We start from the raw sequence: 17,303 nt of genomic DNA on the forward strand, positions 1-17,303 counted from the left end.
GGAAAATGCTGGGGATTTTTTGGATAACTTGGAGATGGCTTTTCTTGTCTCTGGGAGGGATGATGAAGCATTGAAATTGAGAGATTTTCCTTTGGTGCTCAAAGAAGAAGCTAGGGTATGGCTCCATGCTCTAGATCCAACCCAAAGAGCTGAATGGGAGGGATTGAAGGCGGATTTCCTACAAAGATTTCAACGAGCCAATTCGGCAGAAGAACTATGGAAATGGCTTTTGGCCCTTCATCAAGTTGACCCTCATGGTTATGCAACCTATGAGGAAGGTTTTCTGAAACTTTGGGGGCAATGGTCAGACTCACTAAACCCTGGTGAGCGAGCTCCCAATTGCCTCCAAAAGGATCGATTTATCTCAGGTTTGTACCCCTTGCTAAGGGAGAAGGTAAAGAGAAAATTTCCAAATACTTTTGAAGATGCCTTAAGAATTGCTAGGGAAAAGAATCGAAAGATTATCTATCAAGCCTAAGCTGGCCAGCTAGCTTTGGGAGGCAATATCACAATTATGGAAGCTTCTCACGTACCTCCAAATGTGCCTAATGTACCAGGCCTCAATAGAGGTCAACAACAAGATATGCTCCAACAAATAAACAATCTCACAAACCAACTATGGGGTTTGAGAGTAAATCTTGTGTAGGGTGCAAGAAGGCCTATTGAGGGGAATGGTGGGAATCGGCCACCAATGCGATGTCAAGCAAGGGAAATGTTGTGTTACAATTGTGGGGAAAATGGCAACGGCATGTATAATTTCCCTCATCCCAGAAGATATGACTACCCTGTCAGAGGTCCTCGACAACAAGTAAGTCCTCCCCGTGCTAGAGCTCAAGCACAAGAGCAACCGTAACCTCAAATTTTGCAGCCACCTCGTGCTCAAGCTCAAGCCCCTGCTACTCAACCAAATGTGAGCATCATAAGGATGGATGAGGTCGTCAAGGGTAGAAGCAACCAGGAAGAAATAGCTAAAGGGAAGATGAAGATAGATGAAGTGGCTACAATGCCTATCAAGCATGTGCGTGTCCAAGATGAAGTAAGTAAAGAAACAAGCAAGGATGCAAGCAATGAAGCAAGTACATCTCGGGAAACTAAAGATGAAGCCAAGAAGAGAAAGACCTGTACTAGGTCTCAAATTGACATCTCTGATTTCCCTATGGGATCTCGGACACAACCTTATGACTTGACAGCTGATGTGAGTTCTCAAGGACCAAAGATTACTTGGCCACAACTACTTCATATCTCCCCAAAGCTGCGACGACAGTGGTCAAAAATGGTGAGCACGAGGGCAAAGCGAAGTAAGCTAGTAAGTGTAATCAAAGCCTATGATCTCAAGGATGGTGGAGGCTCAAATCAAGGGACAACGGATTCCAAAAACTTACATTGACAGTGGAGCAGAGGTTTGTGTCATGACAGAAAAGCTAATGCATCAATTGGGTTTAGAGGTAATGGAATCATCAAACTTTAGGGCAAAAATGGCCAATAATGTCTCTATCACTTGTGTGGGTGTAGTGAAAGCTTTGAGAGTTTTTGTTTTTGGAATCACTACAGAGGTTGATGCTTATGTGATGCAAGTGAAGGGAGAAGGATACCCCCTTATTTTAGGATGACCTTGGCTCATGGGTATAGGAGCTAGGCAAGATTGGGCAACAGAAGACTTGGAGTTGAGGCCTCGTGTGGGTGGCCATAGTCGGAAGGTGGTTTATAACTTGAAGAATGGGCGACAAGAGAACCTTGAACTAGAGACGTCAGTTGATGAGTGGAGCTCAAGTGGATGCTCCTCATCCATGGACGAGGAAGAGAGTTCAAGTGAAGAGAGTGATAGCACTCTCGAAGTCATGGGCGTCACCATAAAGGAAACTACCTCATCAGAAGACAACCCAAGGATCCAAATGGAGAATGTGTGGGATGCCAGCCTAGAGAAGATGTTATCCAAGGATATAAAGGAAGAAGAAAGGGAGGGTTATGTAAATGTTCTCAAGAAGCATGCATCATTGTTTATTTCTGATTACACTCACATTACAGGTGTCACTGCAGTGAAGCATCATATCCATCTAAAAGAAAGGGAGCAAGCCAGTAGTGGTACAAAAACTAAGAAGATTAGGAGTTGTGCAACAAAATTCACTATTGTCCGAGGTGAAGAGACTCTTAGAAGCAGGATTCATATACCCAGTAGAAGATTCAGAATGGGTCTCCCCAGTAGTGGTGAGGCCAAAGAAGAATGGTAAATGGCGAGTGTGCGTGGATTACAAGCCACTAAATGCTGCAACAAAAAGGGACCACTTCCCTCTCCCATTTCAAGATGAGATTCTAAATGAAGTAGCAGGCCATGAGTGATACACAGTGTGTGATGGCTACTCCGGCTACTTTCAAATACCCATTGCAAAGAAGGACCAGAAAAAGACTACTTTCATCACACCATGGGGCTGTTTTGCATTTTGAGTCATGTCTTTTGGTCTCACCAACGCTCCAGCCACTTTTCAACGATTTTTGAATATGGTCTTCCAACCTTACTTTGGTAAGTCCATAAGGGTTTTCATAGATGACTTTTGTATTTACAGCTCCAAAAGTATGCATCTCGGCAAGATTGATGAAGGATTTACTCGTTTAGCTAAGCTGGGTGGAGAACTAAACAAGGACAAATGTCACATTGGGGAAAGCAAGGTTACACTATTGGGGCATGTAGTGTCCATTGATGGAATCGAGGTAGATCCTGAAAAGATAGAAACATTGCTAAATCTACCTTCCCCAACTTCCATCAAACAATTAATCCCTTTCTTGCAAAAGCTAAGATATTTGAGTAGATTCATACACTTACTCTCCCAAGTGATATTTCCTCTACAACAACTGACTCGTCAAGAGACGCTTGTTTGGAGTGAAGAAAGTGATGGGCATTTTAGAGAGATAAAAAAAATGTTAGGGTCACTCCCTGTAATCCTCCAACCTTGTTGGGAAGAAACATTCTTTGTAAACCCTAGTGTGGGAGAAGAAGCCATTGGTGTTGCCCTCCTACAAAAAGATCCAAAAACATCCTTTATGAGGCCTGTGTATTTTGCTAGCCGCCTCATGGAAAACATAGAGAAGGCCTACACCTTGATGGAATAGGTAGTGTTAGCCCTCATGTTTGCGGTAACCAAATTTTGGCCATACTTGCTACCAAAGAGGTTTGTAATTATCATTGTGGAGGATATGTTTCCCTATGCACTACAACATATGGAAATATCTGACAAAATAGCAAAGTGGGTGGTGCGACTTCAAGAGTTTGATTATACAATACAGGTTGAAAGAACAACTAGAGCATGCTTAGCCAACATTTTAACAAACAAGTGCTATGAAAAAGTTTTCCATTTGAAGAGAAAGGAACTTCCACCACCTCCAGCTCTAGAGGCTCTGGTCAATGCTTATATCCTCTACTTTGATGGACCATACAAGAGAACCAAGGATAAGGCAGCTGCAGGCATCGTGGTCTTATCTCCATTGGGAGAGAGGATCCATGGTGAAGGGATCACTCTAGAAGATGTCCACTCCAACAATGAAGCAGAATATCAAGCTCTAATTCATGGCCTTTGTTGGTGCTTGGATAATTCAATTGAGAGATTAAATGCTTTTGGTGACTCCATGCTTTTGGTAAGGCAAATGCAAGGTACATGGGCTTGCAAAAATGCCAGTCTCTCCACTAAAATGAGAAAATCCAAAGCTTTTATGAGGAGATTTAGGGAGGCACAAGTACATCATGTGCCAAGAGACCAAAACAAGGATGCAAACCACCTAGCATCATCGAAGTTAAACCAGTCAATAGTGGGAGCAGTGGCCATCAAACTTCCACTTCAGCAAGGCAAGGAGGACTTAGAAGATATTATGCACATTTTGGAGCAAGGAGAGGCTCCTAAACACTTGAATGCAAGGGAAAGGCGATGGTTAGCTAGGAAGGCTACCAGGTATTACATACTAAGTGATAATTTTTATTGTCTTGGTAAGGATGATGTGCTTAGGAGAGTGCCTTTGAAGAGTGAAATTGAAGAGATTTTAAAAGCTTGTCACGATGATGTGTGCGGAGGACACTTTGCACACGACATCACTAGTAGAAAGGTTCTACAAGCTGGGTTTACTTGGCCAAGTCTTCATCGTGATGTCAAATACTAGTGTCAAACATGTGATGAATGTCAGAAAGCAGGACCACGACGGCTCATAGCTGAACCTCAGAACCCAATAAAGGTATATGGGCCCTTTGAGAAGTGGGGAATTGATGCCATAGAGCCTCTACCACGTACTCAGTCACGTAAAGAGTACATCATTATGGGAAAAGACTACATGACTAGATGGGCTGAGGCTATGCCAACCAATAGAATTACTGCTAAGGATGTGAGTCAGTTCATCTTTGACCACATCTGTTGCCGGTTTGGCACCCCTCTTGAAATACTATCTGATAGAGGACCAGGGTTTAGAGCAAGCTTGGTAGGAGAACTCATGCAGAAGCTAAATATTCAGCATCAACACTCTACTCCTTACTACCCTCAGTGCAATGGCTTGGTGGAAAAGGTAAATGGAATCATTTGCAAAATTCTCACCAAACAGGTACATGCCAAGCGCCAAGATTGGGACAAACACCTGAATAGAGCTCTATGGGCCTATAGAACCTCCTTCAAAACCGCATTAGGGTACACACCCTTTCATTTGGTTTATGGAAAGGAGGCGCTTTTGCCCATTGAAGTGAAGTTAACAAGTCTTCGAATATTGGGTAGCCAGGTAGGCTCTCAAAAGGAGAAAGTACATCAAAGGATCATGGATCTAGAGAGGCTGCAATTGGATCGTGAAGAAGCCATCAACCACTACTCTCAAGAAGAAGAGAAGCGTAGAGAAAAGTTCAACAAAAAGCTAGCATCTAAAGACATCAAAAAGGGATCTCTAGTGCTTCGATATGACAATCGCTTCGACACTCGTAAGGATGGAAAGTTTCTTTTTCGATGGGAAGGCCCGTTCTTGGTCAACAAAAAGTTCAAAAATGGCCCTTACAGACTTCAAGACATTGATGGTAAACTGCACAAGACCAGGACAAATGGATGGCATCTAAAGCCTTATCACATCAGAATAAGGTCAACCCAAGATCAAAGAAAGTAGGCTAGAGGCAAAAATACCTCTAGCCAGGTTTGGGGGGGCTATGATCCGAGCCTATCACAAATTTTTTGATTACTATATTTTGTTGGTTTTCCCTGCTTCTAGAGGTTTACAATAAAATAAAGAGTGAGAACAACCTCTTGGAAAAATTCAAAAAATGACTTGATGGGGATTTTTTCCTTGACTAGTTCACAGGAGGTGAAAGGTAGAACCTAGTGGTAAAGGGAAGGGAAAATATGTAAATGTGAAAAAAAAAGATATGATTTGTTTGTGGAGCCATGCATCCATGATTCAAGGGTCATGAGGGGCTCATATTATCATGGCTGTTGAGCCATTTGATGATTCAACCAGATGGGACCCAGGTGGAAGACTTGGTGAAGGAAGGAAATAGATACATGATTTTGCTGGATTTATAAAAAATATGTCCACTCTGATCCAAGAAAAGTTGTCTTCATCAAAGTTGTACCTTATGAGCTGGAGCTTCTGACCATATTTTTTTATATAATTTTTGCAACTACGGTGTAGGAAATATGGCAAAAATGGTGGATGCCAGGTTTTTCAACTGTGGTGGAAACCACCCCCTCTACCTTTACACACACACCCTTCCTTTTCCACATTGAGTCCTTCTCTAAAAATCAATCATTAGTCTTCTCACCCTCCCCTCCTTCCTCATCTCTCTCAAGCTCATAAAACCATCACAAATTCCTCTTCTAATCACCTCTCAAATCATGCTTAATCTTGTTGTAATTCATAAGTTTTCCTTCAACCCCTTTCTATTATTACTAGGTATACATTGATTTTATGTAGATTCTTTACCTTTTAAAATAAGAAAGCTCTTGGACTCAAGCTATGGAGGAAGGAGTGAAGACAACACAAGTGATGATGGAGCCAATTAGTTGCAAATTGGTCAACAAATCACTTGGAAGGAGCTTCTTCATTGGTGGAATGTCCCTAATCAAGCTTCATTTGTACAAATTGCATTTGGATCTTAAACTCACTCCTAATCACTCTCTTGCCTATATAAAGAGCCCCCCCCCTTTGTAATTTCAAGTCTCCCTCAGCCTCATTGAGTCTTTGTATCACTCATCATGAGCCCATAAAGCTCATTCATTCACTCTATTCTTTGCACATTCTAGAGTGCAAATTGTTTTATGCTAGTAACCTCCCCTTCTCTTACTTATGTTAATTAAGAGAGATCTTTTATGTGTGTGTGAGAGTGCTTGATGTGATTTTGGCTAAATCTTGAGTTGTTGTTTAGTAATCTACATGCTATTTGTGTTGGGAGTGCTTGAAGTTATCCATTCCTTGTACACACATTGAGGTTAATGCTTAATCATCCCTTAACCTTCCCACCGGTTTTTTGTCTCTCTATACTTGGAGTCATTTTGCACGCTTTCTCACGTTTTTATGTTAGAAAATTTATGCATGTCCTAATGATTGTATACTTTTTCGTAATGAGTATGAAAACTTGGAACAATGTCCCAATTGTGGATCAAACACGTACAAGGAGGACACATAAGGACAATTTATCCCTGCAAACACTTTCCTATCATTCCAAGAATAAAGAGCATGTTCAGGTGCATGTCCATAGCCACTTTGATGACATAGCACTCAAATACTAGATCGACAGATGATGTGAAGTGGGTACCTACTGACTCTGGTGCACAGAAGCACATAGAGGAAAGTTGGCATACATTTAAGAACGAGCCTCGATGTTTCCGCTTTGGTCTGGCAATGGATGGAGTAAACCCATTCAGATTACGGAGTTCATCATGGAGCACGTGGCCTATTTGTCTGGTAAATTATAATCTTCCACCATGGCTCGCTATCAAGAAGGGCCATTTGTTGTTGTCATTGATCGTCCCAAGAAAGTACAAAGCAAAGAACATGGACGTCTATCTGGCATCACCTATAGAAGAGCTCCAAATCTTGTGGACAAGAATTGATGTGGTTGATATGTCCCAACCAATCGGATGACGGAATGTACATGTGCAAGGCATTCTCATGTGGACCATGCACGATTGGCCAAGCTTCGGTGAGTGCTCAGGTAAGTGCCTTTAAAACCCTCACACACATGTGTTCCATAGCTATGCCAATGATTTTATATTTTAATTTTGTGATGTTTTAGGCTTGAGTTAATCGGGAAATCATGCATTTCTGAAATGTGGTCCTCAACTTGGCTTCCGCCGCTTTGAGAATTTGAGCGAGACAGTTTACGCGAAGCATGGTAGATTTTTACGTTAAGGACATGAGCTACGTGGAGCAAACATATGCAAACAAGGCATGCATCCACTGAAAGAGAGCGATTGGAAAAGCTGGAGTGACCTGCTGATTAATCATTTGCTTGACCCAATGCGCATCTTCAAGAATGTGGGGGAGATCATATGGAAAACCATCACTGGAAAAAGGGTTAGCAAGGCCCAAAGAGATGACCTGCAGGCTGTGGGTCGAATACCAGAGATGTGGCCTCGACTAAAACCCAATGGAAAATTTGCTATACCAAAAGGTCCATGGGTTCTGAGTCACGCAGAAGAGCAACAAGTGAAGAAGACTATATCTTCATTCAAGACTCCCACAGGGTGTCCCACCCTTTTTTTTACCTTAATCATCCCTTAACCTTGCCACCGTTTTTTTGTCTCTCTGTACTTGGGAGTCGTTTTGCATGCTTTCTTACATTTTTATGCTAGAAAATACATGCATGTCCTAATGATTGTATACTTTTTTGCAATGAGTATGAAAACTTGGAATAGTGTCCCAATTGTGGACCAAACAGGTACAGTGAGGACACACAAGGAAAATTTATCCCTGCAAAGGTCCTTCAACACTTTCATATCATTCCAAGAATAAAGAGCATCTTCAGGTGCAAGTTCATAGCCACTTTGATGACATAGAACTCAAATACTAGATCGATAGATGATGTGATGCGGGTACCTACTGATTCTCGTGCATGGAAGCACATAGAGGAAAGTTCGCCTACATTTAAGAACAAGCCTGGATGTATCCACTTTGGCCTGGCAATGGACGGAGTAAACCCATTCAGATTACGGATTTAGTCATGGAGCACGTGGTTTGTCTGGTTAATTATAATCTTCCACCATGGCTCGCTATCAAGAAGGTCCATCTGTTGTTGTCATTGATTGTCCCAGGAAAGTACAAAGCAAAGAACAAGGACGTCTATCTGGCACCACTTATACAAGATCTCCAAATCTTGTGGACAGGAATCGATGTGGTTGATATGTCCCAACCAATCGAACGACGGAATGTACATGTGCAAGGCATTCTCATGTGGACCATGCACGATTGGCTAGGCTTCGATGAGTACTCAGGTAAGTGCCTTTAAAACCCTCACACACATGTGATTCATGGCTATGCCAACGCTTTTATATTTTAATTTTGTGATGTTTCAGGCTTGAGTTACTCGGGAAATCATGCATTTCCAAAATGTGGTCCTCGACTTGGCTTCCGCCGCTCTGAGCATTTGAGCAAGACAGTTTACGAGGAGCATTGTAGATTTTTGCGTGAAGGACATGAGCTACGTGGACCAAACATATGCAAACATGACATGCATCCACTGAAAGCGAGAGATTTGGAAAACATGTGGCTGGAGAGGGGAGATTGGATGCCACCTAGAATGAAAAGACTTTCTATTTCCATGAACTCCCATACTGGAGTGACCTGTTGATTAATCATTTGCTCGACCCAATGCACATCTTCAAGAATGTGGGGGAGATCATATGGAAAACCATCACTAGAAAAAGGGAGAGCAATGCCCAAAGAGATAACTTGCAGGGTGTGAGTCAAATTCCAGAGATGTGGCCTCGACTGAAACCCAATGGAAAATTTGCTATACCAAAAGGTCCATGGGTTCTGAGTTGCGCAGAAGAGCAACAAGTGAAGAAGACTATATCTTCATTCAAGATTCCCACAGGGAGCATGCGATGTTTGAAAATGGCTTTATGAGAGATGACAATCTTCGTGGTCTTAAGTCCCACGATTGGCACAAATTTTTTACAGTTCATCTTACCAATTGCCATAAAGGGTTTCTTGACATATGACATTAGAAGAACAATCTACAAAATCAGTGAGTTGGTATGCTGGATCAATTCAAAAGAGATAAGAGAAGACAGCATCATTGTAGCACGCTTAAATTCTATTGAAGCAATGTGCATGGTGGAGAAGTACTTTCCAACAAACATTCTTACCATCCAAATCCATGTACTTGTGCATGTGGTCGATGAAGTTGCAATTGTTGGGGTGGTCCATAGTAGGTGGATGTTCTTCTTGGAGAGATTTATGAAGACTTTAAAGTGGTTTGTTCGTCAAAAGGCTCGACACGAGGATAGCATGGCCGAAGGATGGCTTGTACAAGAGTCTCTTGTCCTCATCAGTGAATTTTTGGTCTCATTGATCCAGAGATGCCCCGAACGTGGACTCTTGAGGTCAACGTCAAGGTGACAGGGGACGAGCCGCAGGGACAAGGCATCATTAGGAAGATGGACATCACAATGCGAGAAAAAGTTATGAGATTTTGCCTTCTTAACTCAAACATCATGCAAAAGTAGCTAGAGAGGTACGAAGGGGAAAAGCAACATTGCTTGACAGATCGCCTTCAATTCAAGAGAAACCATACCACTAGAAACCTTCCTTTTCCAGATCATATTCAAAAATTGCATGACTTTCCAATTGGGCGGTGGTTAGATGCAACACTCTCAGAGGCAAAAAGGAATGGAGTGTTGATTACTAAAGAGGAAGAGGATATGTCAAGGGGTTGTGATTGGCATGTATATTTCACAACTTCATGTCCAAAGCTCTATGAAGATTAGTTTGCTTTTATAACTTTTAGTCTGTTTAAATTTTGTGGTTGTTGTATCACAAATATGGAGCTTTGTGGTCACATGGGAAACACTTCAGAGTGCAACAGATCGATGAACAAAGGGTCACTTTTGATAGTGGTGTTAGGGAAAGATTAGTCCAAGAAAGTAGGAGTAGTGTCAAGGATGAGAATACAGAGACTAGCCAGCTTAAATACTTTGGCTACATCCAAGATATCTTGAAGAATGCAACTATGCGTAAAGACAAGAGTGGATTGATTCAAGTGAACTCTAGGCGGGTTTGGACATATGCATAGGATACATTCGTACTTTCACAGCATTGTGAACAAGACGTGTTCATACACAATCCACTATGGACAAAAAATGATGAGAATGATCTGTCTACACCCTGCTGGCTCTATGTCGTTCAAGTTGCTCCACGTAGCAAGCAAGTGTGTGAAGGATTGGACGTTGAGGTCGAAGAGGTGATTCATGAACAAAGCACAGGACTAACTTCAACTTTAAGTTTAGATTTTGAGGTGGATGTCAGCAGTGAGCAATTGTCTGAACCTAGAGATGAGGTGTCAAACATTGAAGCTGATGCGGAGAGCAACGAAGAAGTAGAGTTCCATGACAAAGATGCAGAAATACAGATTGAGATAGACATCTTTGGTGCATCAAATCTCATAGAGGATGAGAGATTAACTAATGATTTTTGCCAGGAACTCTTTTGTAGAACTCTTTTTATTACTCTACAATACACTTTAGATGTTGTCATTTGTGTAGCAGTTTCGTTGATTTGTTATTTGTATTGATTAAGCATCTCTTTTGTAAACTAACGTATTTTGTGGGTGTTGTTTGTGTATGATTATCCATGGCTGATGATAATGAACCATGACTCTTCTAGTTTTAGTTTTCCTGTCACTGCGGTCGGCATGTCACCGAGCGATGGGATTGTTTTTGTTTCAGTTCACACCACAGCAGATCACGATGTCACAGCACCTTTGGGCAACAGGTCCCTCTAGACCTACTGCGGCCCACCCTATGCCCGGGGCTAGCATGGTCCCTACACTGAGCGGCCCCACACCTCAGTCTAGTGTGCCCCCTATGCTTAGGACTCGTGTGCCCCCTACACCGACAAGTGGTTCATCCTCAAGGAGACGAGGTAGGCACTGTTCTAGAGGTGGTGGTTTCTGTGGTAGCGGTTCTACCAATGCGTCCACACCATCAAGAGAGCGTCCATCACTCTGTTCAGTAGATAGTTCACTGATCGACACACCATGTACACCTTGGGGATCACACGAGCATGATCCTAGCAAGGTGTACAAGAGCAGGGATGGGCCTGTTGTGGCAAATAGGGTCTGAGAGTCCATGCGACAGAGGATTCCACAGCTCTGTAAGATTCAATTTGGTCACTCTGTGATGGAGACTTGGGATAACCTCGATCATGAAAGAAAGAACTTCATCATGAGGCCATTCAGAGAGAGTACATGCCGACAGAGGGGTACGATCCAGTCTCAAACAATTGGATTTTGATTGTGGCGAAGTCCACGATGTCACACCGTCAGTCAGAGGCAAGAGACAGGTACAATGACGGCAGTCCCAAGCCGGCATGGTTGGACGTAGAGGAGTGGGCGGGGATTGCACAAGAGAAACAAGACAATCCTTAGATATTTTAGCAGCAAAGAGATGCAACCATAGCACATTTGGAGTCTACTAGAGCATCACATCTTAGGAGTGGAGGCTACGATACGCTTCGACATAATTTTGTAAGTATTATACGTATGCTTTACATTATTGATAGTATATATGTTATTTGAAGATTTATCTAATGATTAAACCATAATTTTGTAGGAAGTTTTCGTGAACCGCCTTCTAACACGCTGAGAGAAGAAGTATGGGTGCAAGCATGGACTTGTGGCCCTTTTGACCCAGCTGAGGGAGAGGACGTCGATTGGGAGGCATTACCATGAGGGTCTTCTCACTCAGTGATGATTGTTTGTATATGTACAGTTTTGTAGTGCTTATGTTTATGGTTTATGCTTATGTTTATGGTATGGCACATATGTTATGGTTAAGGTTTGACAGTCAACTTAAGGTTATGGTTTTGCTATGATGGTATGGCAATCATGGGATGGTTATTGTTATGCTTATGGTTATGGTTATGATGGTTATGGTTATGGTTATGGTTGTGCAATGATGGTATGGCAATCATGTGATGGTTATGGTTTTTCTATGATGGTATAGCAATCATGTGACGGTTATGGTTATGGTTATGGTTGTGCAATGATGATATGGTTGTTATTGTTATGGTATGACAAGCAAGTTATGGTATGGAAAACAGGTTATGTTTATGGTTTTACAGTTTTCAACTCATGTTTTAATTATGGTTATAAAATTCTTATGTCGTTATGCCATGATCAAGCTTTTGATTTTGTGATTATGTTATTCTTACAATTTTGCTAATCTGTAAACACCTGTTGTTTAGTGTCAGCTTGTAGGTGGAGTGCAGTTGCTTGTGCACTCTTCCTTTGGGCAAAGAGGGATGTTTTCTTTTGCTGTAGTACATGAAGCATCAGTTCCCAACCCTCTCTGCCCAAAAAAAATTTGCAGGTTTGGTTGTCGGTACAGTATACGGTATAAGCGTTTGTACATTATTTTAAATCAGTATCGGAATATGCTGTAGAAAATCAATGCTTATTTCATAGTGCATTTCAACGTTTATTTCAAAGCTTGTTCCGAAGTTACGTATACCGATGGTCATTCTGACGCTACGAAACAGGCGTCTCTTGCGAGGTCTATTTCAGTGCTTTTTAGTTTTAAAACTAGATTTATTTCGTCGGTACCTGCACGATGTGTTGTACTATGAGGCTTGGGATCGTTCATGCTTTTTCCAAAGTTTATGCTATGCTCGTGATGCATGAAGCTTTACATCTTCATTGCATCACCTAGGTCACAAGGAGCACAAAGATTGTATTGTACCAAGTCTCTCTTGATGGGAGAAACTATAATACAAATGCCTATTGGAGGGGGGTTCCGGCTCCACATACATCCAGTCCTCAATTGTTGTCATGTTCTCTAAACTCTCTCTCTTGCAAAAGTGTTGTTCATGCCAAGTTAACTAAATGCTATGTTTATGTTGCTGCCATCAATTAAGTTCACCCTCTATGCTCACAAAGTAATTCCACAAAAGTGCTATCTCTAATTTTCGCTACTCTCAAAGTTCATAGGCCATTTCCATTACAAGTCAAGATCTTATTGTATGCATGAGTAGAGTAAATGGACCAAATATTTGTATTTGGTTGAATTTGCATATAATTCCTCATTCGAACGCTCAACTATAATGTCTCATTTTCAAGCATTGTATAGACAAGAGTGTTTCACTCCATTAAAATGGATAGGCCCTCTCATAAGGGTTCAAGTATCCAAGGATGTGTTGGATGAAATGCATTTGCAGATGGATCTTGTACACTAGGATATAAATACCGCTCAAGATAGACAAAAGAGCTATACTGATTCTAAATGATCTATTCGACTCTTTGAAGAAGGAGATATGGTATTTTTTAGAGTGAAACCTAACATAGTTCTTTATCAATGGGTAAAAATAAGAATCTCATATCCACATATTGTGGACCTTTGTCATCACAGAAAGCAGCAATGATCAAGATAAAAGACTTTTGTTACCACTGTATATCAAGGTAAATGATGTTTTTCATGTCAGCTTACTCAAGAGGTATGTACCTGATCAAATCACATTCTTGATGATTCTCTATTGTCTACTTCTACCGATAGAACTTTTGAACTATACCCTAAAGCTATTCTTCAAAGTAAAACTAAACCTCTTCGCAATTGGATCATTCTTGAACACCTTGTTAAATGGTCAACATGTCATGAGGAAGTTACTCCTTGGGAACACATTTCCCATCTAAGGTGGCTAACTTAACTGCCCCAGTTGGTGAAACACTCTTAATCACAAACGGCCCATGTCCCTTTTACTTGAACTTTGGGATTTGTTGCTTCAATAAATAGACCGATACAAGATCTCATTGCTTGAAAGCTTTAGTGAGAAAATGAGAGTCAAAGAACTGTTTTTGTTTTCTTTTTTGAGCATAGTTGTGCACAATGGATTCTAGCATTTGCTCATCCAATTGTTCAAGGTTTTCTAGTTTTTCTGATAGTCAATGACTCGTCCATTCTAGATCACATGCAACTCTGAGTATTAGAAGTAAAAGCTCCATTGGCATTATCGCATCAAGTCCATAGAGTAAATAAAAAGGAGTTGCATTTAGATCCATTTTGTGAGAAACCCTATAAACCTAGATCTAAATGGAGGTTCATCTCCCAATCAGTACGTCCAGAGCTCACAATCTTGGTAAGCACAAAGCTAAGGATTTTATTGATGTGCTCTACTTGGTCATTTTCTTAAGGATGATAATGTGTGGATTTGTTATGAAACTAATTCAATAAATTTTCTATCATCATGTTGAGAAGGTGTGTCCTGCAATCACTTACAAGCTCAATAGAAAGTTTGTATCTTTTGAAGATACACTCATATAAGAATGCCGTAGTGGTTTGTGCATCATTCTTCCTAGTGACTCTCGCTTTAGTCCACTTTGTTAGATAATCTATGGCTATAATTATATAGTGTGTGTGACTCTTGTGATTTGGTGGCTATATATGACCTAAAAAGTTAATATCCCTTCTAGAAAATGCTCTTGCTCATACCATTGGTCATAATGGCGTGCTAAGCTTTGTAGTTGTGGCAGTTTAGCTCTTTGACAATAGTCACATCTCCTGAAAAATTCTTTGGAATTTGCAAATAGAGTTAGTCACCATATGCCAACCATCTAAATTGATTTAGCCATAGTCTCATGAGAGAAATGACCCCTCGTTAATCTCGCATGTGTCTATTTCAAGATTAAAATTATTAGCACATAGTCATAGTTGTATGTGTGCTTATTCTCTAAAAACTTCATAAGGGTTTTTTACAAAAACAAAAAATGGCTTTGATACCTTAGCCAAGGTTGTAAAATTTCAAAATAGACTCAAATCTCAATAAGAACAGACTAGAGATAACATACGGGTAATTACAAGTTGGAAGCGCATAGTCCCGACTATTGACTTTACGTTTTTGTTGAAATGATTGAGATTACATCTTTGGACATGCTAGGAGTTTTATGTCCAAAATGAAGGGAATTACAATATTAAATTAAAAATGGGCCTCTTTGTTAGCCTATTGCTAACATTCCCCCCTCCTACTCTGGGTCATTTGTGACACAGCATCATATTGCAAGATAATGCTTTGGCTTATGGGTTGTGTGATGTCTCTTGAGAGTTTCAAGGGCTTTGTAATACTTTATTTGGAATTTTTTGTCACCTTCTATGAGAAATTGAAGGTCTATTGGCATCTTGAGCTCCGTGGTTGAGTCTTGCCCGTAGATTTTCAATGATGAGGTCAAAGCTTCTTGTTTTGAATGTAAAGAAGCCGGTGTCGAAAGCTTCTTCAAAGGTCTGCATATAGTAGGATTCCATAAAAATATTACCCTTGCACAAATCACACAGAGAACTTCATTTGGTGGCTGATTTGAGAGGTCATATCAAAGTCCCTGGGTGGTTGAGTTCTAATAAAGACACCCATGGTGTGTCTACTTGCTTTGCTTGATGACATGTATGTATGCATGTGAGAATCATCTTGGATAATTAATGAACATAATTCATGCCAAGTTTAGGATCCTCTTGAAGACTTCTATCACATATGTCAATGTCTTCAACATATAGTTTTCCTTAGCCTTTCCTTTTGGTGGAGAGAGTCTGGCGTAATTCAACCACGTTGAATGTTTCTTTAGAATGATTTGATGACTACCCCAACTCCTCACTTGTTGCACTAGGTAGATGTTGGGATCCTTTATGCTCTTTGAAAGAGTCTGTGTATATAGTATCATATATGTGGGATGGCTCTCTAACCAATATTTCCCTCAGGCTGGATGTGGCTCTGCATTATCAGTTGTCTAGTCTTTGAGCAATCTTTCTTTAACTTTGAGAACTTCATACAAGAGCGTAAGGAAGATATTGTTGATGCCAATGATCTATTGGGAGGTAAGTTGGGCAATAATTTTCGAGTATAGGACATGCTCCTCCTAGGCCATTCTCTAATTCTAGATGTCTTTTGTCTCTTGTTCTATATTTACCTTGAGAGATTTCTCGGTATCTGCTATAAAATTGTCTATTAATTGTAGGCTTTAGATTCTTTAGAGATTGTCTCAGTGGTGTCTTCTTCTATGATCGTTTGTTTTCTCTTTAACTTCACTTGAGCTGCCTATAAGTCTTCTTGAAGCTTGGCAATCTATTTTTGATATTCTTTTTTCTTGTGCTTAAAAGTGAGTTACAATTCTCTTCTTTGTATTTGCACAAGCTTTAATTCTATCTCTAGATCTTGCTCCATATCTTTTCTTTGTTTCTCCATAGCTGGGTAAGCTAGATCAGATCCTTAGAGAGTAAGAATGATAGGATTTGTCCTTAGCATGTGCATTAGTGTCTAGGACCATTGTGTTAAAGTCTTGGAGTTTTTTCTCTTGGCCCTCACTTGATGATGTTAGCTTATCTACATACATAGTCATATATGTTAGCTCAGCCATTTGCTTGATGTTTTCCTCTTGTAATCTTTTGATTTTTTATTGTGACTTTCTGTGAAGAGCACTGAATTCTTCCAAGAAGGCATCAGTTAACTTTAGTCTCTTGGTCAGGTGCTGGTTTGAGCTTTCCACACCTTCTCTAGTTGCATCTGGTTGAGATGTGCTGGCTTCTCTAGTCTCTACCTTCTCTTCTTTTTGGTTGTCTACCTTTGGCAATCCTTTGACATCTTTCTTTGTTCTACCTCTACCTCTTTAGCACTATGTTTAAAAGCTTCCACTTCTTTGTCAATTTCTAGATCTTCAGGAGGTTGTTCCTCTATCTTCTCTTCCATTTGTGCAGCCTTTGGCAATTTTGTCTTTGTGATAGGAAGCTCTTGAGTAGCTTCTTCTTGCATATTTTCTTGGGAATATTCTTGGATGGAAGATAATGGATTTTTAGTGGTTTGTGGGGCTGGCATAGTTGTGAAAGTGCCCTCAGCTTTAGTCTTGGTTGATGTTTCTTATATCTCTACTTCATTATCCATTCTCTCTCTTTCTTTTGGCCATATATAAATTCCACGTTTGTAAGAGGTTCCTCGCCTTGATGGTGAGAGTGCTCAAGAACCAAAATGAGAAAATCTTGTATTACAAAAAGTTTTTATACAAAAAGAACTACTTACACACTCTATTTACAAGGTATCCTCTTCATCATAGAACTTGATGTGGCGATTGCAATGGGGGAGGTTTTTTGGTATGCTAAAGTCCC

This window comes from Adiantum capillus-veneris, chromosome 23 (genome assembly GCF_014529385.1).
Source record: "Adiantum capillus-veneris isolate H3 chromosome 23, ASM1452938v2, whole genome shotgun sequence".
In the NCBI taxonomy this organism is placed as follows: domain Eukaryota; kingdom Viridiplantae; phylum Streptophyta; class Polypodiopsida; order Polypodiales; family Pteridaceae; genus Adiantum; species Adiantum capillus-veneris.